At 37.3% G+C, this 6,000-nt stretch overlaps 1 protein-coding gene across 2 annotated transcripts in view; it reads left to right on the top strand.

Annotated features, from left to right (window-relative positions):
* qsox2 (quiescin Q6 sulfhydryl oxidase 2) overlaps positions 1 to 6,000 on the top strand; it is a 36,638-nt gene that overhangs the window by 4,981 nt on the left and 25,657 nt on the right. The window lies entirely within an intron of this gene.

Raw genomic sequence — 6,000 nt, forward strand, 5'->3', positions numbered from 1 at the left:
ATTAACAGAATATATTAAAAAAAAGGGAGAAAACCTGACCCCCAACTTTTGATCGGTAGTGTATGTTTATATAATTTTATATTTATTTAAGCATATAATATAATATAATATAATATAATATATAATAAGCGTTTAAATCATTTGAATGTTTTTTTAATGATCTATTTATTTTATTAGAGTTTAAAGAAATAAATCACTCAGAATTTAAATATCCTGGCCAAAGCTTTTAATTTTAGGAATAATAACTGCACTGTTAAAATATACTGTAAAATTTACTAGAACTTGCTGGCAATTTTGGTTGCAAGTAAGACTGTAAACTTATGAGCTCTCTGTAAATAAATAATTCCCATGCAATGTAAAAATACAGCACAATTGTAATTATTTACACTGTGCTAGTGAATTTACAGTCTTACTGGAACCAAAATTGCCAGTAAGTTACTTTATTTGGACTGTATTTGTTTTTACAGTGTGTGCCTTCGAGCTTTAAAATTGGATAACTGTAAAAGTCAATATTACTAGATGCATAAGATAGATTTGTGTGACTGAAGGCTTATCATTATGTCAAAAATCACCATTAAGACATAATTCAAGAAGATAATGAGAGCAGGAGAGATGTCCAAATGCTGAATGAATCATTCTTTTGAAGTATTCAGTGAATAAGTTGATTCAACTAGCCTGAATGATTTACTCATGAATCAGTCGGATAGGTCTCAAGTTTGGCTTGCTGACCCAATGATTTGTCACAGCAGTGAATAGTGAATCTTAGAGAATAATAGCAATAATGAACTTAATATTCCATGCTGCCAGAAGAAAATATAAGATAATATAGTTTTAAATAATAAATACTCCAGGGTTAGTTGACTGTAACTGCATGAAGTCTATTTTTTAAGTACTACTTTTATGATTTATGGGAGATGCATGTTAATAAAGGACAATAATTTAACATTTTTGTTTAAACTAATAATCCTTTAACTAGTCCTTCAGTGTAACAGGTGGTTTTAAATACAAATACACTTAATTAATGTGAGATCATGCAACTGTGTGTGTGTGTGTGTGTGTGTGTGTGTGTGTGTGTGTGTGTGTGTGTGTGTGTGTGTGTGTGTGTGTGTGTGTGTGTGTGTGTGTGTGTGTGTGTGTGTGTGTGTGTGTGTGTGTGTGTGTGTGTGTGTGTGTGTGTGTGTGTGTGTGTGTGTGACATTTACACAACAATAAAATAGGAATAATCTAAATAGCTCCTGCTGAAGTTTTTAAATCACAAAGTGTATGCTAATAATTATTAAATAGATCAGATTATTTTATTATAAAGTAAAACACAAGATTGTTTAAATGAATTGAATACGTTTTAAAATCTAGTCTATTAGTCAACATCATAGAAATAAGAACATAACATGTTGTTCAATTATAGAAACATTTACTTAAAGTTTTGGACTTTAAAGTTTGTGTAAAATCAAAATGTAGTGTTTATTTTGCTAGCGCAGATTGTTATTCATTAGATGAACAATTAATCCATTCAAGTTAATCCACTGAAAAAAAGTTTGTTTTGGTAATCTTCAAAGTCTGACCATTTGCTTCTGCATTTGGAATGGCCAGTCCTTCTCTGTAGCTGTGTCTCATTTCAAACGCTGCAACCTCTGAAGGATGCAGACTTCAAAGGTGAGTCCTTCGAAGTCCACACGGGCTGAATCGGGCGTTTTGAAATGAGACGATCCAGCCTACAAAGGACGGATCTCGTCACCAGGCTAACGTAACAGCTGCTGTTAATAAGCGCTGATAAAATTTTTAATACATTTTTTTCCAAGTGATTTTAAAACTTATTTTAAGCGATCTGAAGGCAAAACAAAAACTGGAAATATATTTCCTTTCATCCATGTGCACATCAACATGTAAACTGTCTATAAATCACTCTTTAGTAAGACATGTCAGAGGCTGTTTCTCAATATGCGGTCTTCAGCGGTCTTGTGTCCTCGTGTTCTCCTGTAACGTCATCATCAGCTGCCAAAGTTCAGTTCCAATACTCAAGACCGCAAGAACAGTGGACGCGTGAAACTTCCCGGATGTGTTCTTGATATCGAGGACGCACCGATGCAGACTTGAGCACCGATCTCGCTCTAGAAGTCCCAGTCCCTAATGTTTTTAAGCATAGTATACATTTTGAAAAGGGGAAAAACAATAAATCGTTATATGAATGCTGTAATGTGTAAATAATTTTCCTTTTAAAACCCTTGAAGGGCACGTGATCATCAGGAAGAACACACCATCTCATTCCTCAGAGGACGCGTTCTCTGTTCTCGTGGTCTTCCGAGTTCGTTCTTCCGAGGACACCTGGCAAGACCGGTCTCCAGAAGAACGCAAGTCCGTTCTCTGCATTCTTGGAATTGAGAAACAGCAATACTCTTTTTGTTTTTGAACGCGTGTTTAGATATCGAAGTAAAATAAACTTAAATCGTACATTTTAAAGTGGAGCTTTCTTTTAAAAGTGTCCTGCCGTTATCAGCACGCAATGAATCTTGGGACGTTTGAGGCTGTGAAGGATCCACCGCTTGTGTCTTTCATTACTTGGGAAACGAAGGAATTTTTGTGAAATGAGACAGTCTTCGTCGAGCCATGATGACACAGCGCACTTCACATGCAGCCTCTGAAATGAGACACAGCTTCTGAGTTTCTCTGTGAGTTTGACAGCTTCAGCCACAATATTCTTAACCACACCCCTCTTACTATTAGTTTGCTATGATGGAATAATGAATTGAAAAAGAAAGCCCCGCCCCCTACTCTGTATTCCATTTTATTTGGATGTTCATCAACATTCTAAAAAACCAATAGAGGTTCGCGTGGACTTAAAAGGGGTAGTTCACCCAAAAACTTAAATTCTGGTATTATTTACTCACTCTTTACTTGTTCAAAACCGATTTGAGTTTCTTTCTTCCACTGAACACAAAATAATACATTTTGAAAAACTACTGGAATCCATTTACCTCCATAGTCATTATTTTCCCAATTGGCCCCAGCAATCAGCATTCTTCAAAATATCTCCTTCTGAGTTCAACACAAGAAAGAAACTCATAAAGGTTGAAAACCACATGAGAGAAAATAAACGATGAGAGATTTTTGGTGAGCTATCCCTTAATAAGCATAAAACATCAGTCTGATGCACAAATAGCATAGTGTGTTTTTTCCTGCTTTTTCCATGATCAGAAAACAGGAGCTCAGCATATTCCAAGCATACTGTATGTGCTGATGATGTTGATTTTAGGTTTAGATCTCACAGACCCAAAGATGTCCTCTTTTTCCTCAGTTTGGGTGCTCTCTGTAAGCAGCTCTGGATGGATTGGAAAAGCCCACCTCTGGTCAGGCTGTGGTTTCCACTTTGAATAAATAATGGGATTAATAGTCCCTCTCACTTCAGACCTTCTCAGAGTTACACGGCCAGCCTAATTGCGAATAAAAATGCTTAGACAGCGGTGCTACATGTCTGTTGTGATTATCGGTGCTATTGTGGAGGAAGCTATACTTGTGTTGGGTGCAGCAAAGGATGTCGGCTAGGAAAAGGTCACTGTTGATTGGCATATTTAATCTAAACGAGGGCAACTGGATTTAACACCTTGTCGCAAACATGTTAAAAGTGAAGTCGTGAAATTAGGTAGGGTCAGGTTTTTAACCATCAATGTGACCGCTTCTGCAATCTCTCCCACTGTTGTTTGCTGATTTATGACCCATTTCAAAAACCTGCCATGGTGGTAATCTATGGCAGAACTATGTTTGTTGTTTGTTTAATGAAATACATACATACATACATACATGCATACATACATACATACATACATACATATACATACATACATATATATATATATATATATATATATATATATATATATATATATATATATATATATATATATATATATATAAATATATATATATATAAATATAAATATATATATATATATATATATATAAATATATATATATATATATATATATATATATATATATATATATATATATATATATATATATATATATTTTTTTTTTATAGTTCAGTTAGCTCTCAAATGCTTGCGTCATTATCATATCATTGGGTATGTGTGTTGTGGAATGCCGTCCCTTTCTTTTTCTCCCCAGTGCACTGAGAATAAGGAAGGGATGATTGCAGCCTTTGGTTGACTAACGCTGCGAGAACAAGTGCTCTGTTGAATGCTTTCAGTCTGCCTTTGTTGGCACAAGCTGTCGGCTGGGTGGCTCGCGAGTGGCCGCCTACCAGCTGTTACCTTCACAATGAGGGTCAGATGGTTCTATTGTGAGGCCGTGACCCCGCTGTGCGTTCCCTCACACATCCCAAAACCCACAGTCCCACCCTCAGGTGAAGAATAGAGGGTTAAAGGGCCTCCTCTGCCTGTCCCCTCTCTCCAAAACGAAACATTTTTACATCAGCTGCCTTCATCTTCACACCCCATCTGCTTCATCTATCTGACACAGGTTTTACAGCTGCTCGCAGTTTTTACGAGTTTGCGTTAAAAACAAACCACCTGGCTGCTCAAACCCCATATAAAATGTATGAAATCGTGCTTTGAGGCTGTAAGACTGTATTTCGTCTCACAAAGTTTTATGCCAGAGACTTATTATCTACGTGTCCGATGTCAGAGCTCAAAAGCATGCGATGCATCAAATGATTTTAGGCTTGCTGCCAGATTTAGTGTTTTTTTTTTTTTTTACCTGTCCATTTAGGCAGTTTGGCAGCCGTTCTGTGTGTCAGTACTGATAAGACATTTAGTGAGGATGTCAGCATGTGTTATACTACGCAAATGAAGAAATATTACTGGGCTCTTCAAGTCCATACAAAAACATATAAAACCCTAGTGTTAATGTTATTTTCAGGCATGTTTTGAGCTAGTTTGGAGCTTTAGGTCTTTATTATACAATTCAATTCACCTTTATTTGTAAAGCGCCTCTACAATGTAGATTGTGTTAAAGCACCTTCACATAAAAGATCATAATTAATTGAAACTGTCAGTTCAGTTTTCAGAGTTTAAGTTCAGTTCAGTTTAGCTCAGTTCAGTGTGGTTTAATACTCACTGCTGAGAGTCCAAACACTGAAGAGCAAATCCATCGATGCGCAGCTCTACAGATCCCGAACCATGCAAGCCAGTGGCGACAGCGGCTAAGAAAAAAAACTTCACCAATTGGCGAAAGTGAAGAATTAAAAAAAACTTGAGAGAAACCCGGCTCAGTTGGGCATGATCATTTCTCCCATTGCCAAACGTCTTGTGCAGAGCTGCAGTCTAGGCGCCAGAGGCTGGAGAATGCTGGCCCTCAGCGAAGACTTGTCTGTCCCTGGAACATCACAGGAATCAGTCTCATGCTCTCCACTCCTCCATGACAACCCCAGCAGCTGCTCAGGATATGGCCTGGTCCAGGATTATGGAAACCTTGGGATCATCTCGTCGCTGGTCATGGATTGAATCCATGGCGCTGCATAGTCTGAGGGCCTCGGGATGAGTTTCCCCAGGTGAAAATAGAGAATAACGAGAATAATTAACGTAGCTGCTGTTCATAGTGTATATAAACGAGATGAAGAAACCTGTGTGGAGCACATTCATGTATCACACCACTAAGTGATGCACTGAGTGTATGCTTTACTAAAAATCTAGTTTTGAACTGCAAGAGTGTTTTTGAGCCTCGGACATTTTCAGGAAGGCTATTCCAGAGTTTAGGAGCCATAAATCAGAAGGCTCGACCTCCCTTTCTCGACTTTGCTGTTCTAGATACTACCAGAAGCCTTGAGTTCTGAGATCTTAAAGAGCGGGTTGGATTGTAGCCTGACAGAATATTGGTTAGATAAACAGGAGCTACATTTTTTAAAGCTTTATAGGTAAGAAGCAATATTTTAAAATCAATATGAAACTTAACAGGCAGCTAGTGTTAGGAGGATAAAATTGGGGTGATATGATCATATTCTCTAGACCTGGTAATAACTCTGGCTGCTGCATTTTGTACTAGCTG

The sequence above is a fragment of the Danio rerio genome, chromosome 5 (genome assembly GCF_049306965.1).
Source record: "Danio rerio strain Tuebingen ecotype United States chromosome 5, GRCz12tu, whole genome shotgun sequence".
Taxonomy (NCBI): domain Eukaryota; kingdom Metazoa; phylum Chordata; class Actinopteri; order Cypriniformes; family Danionidae; genus Danio; species Danio rerio.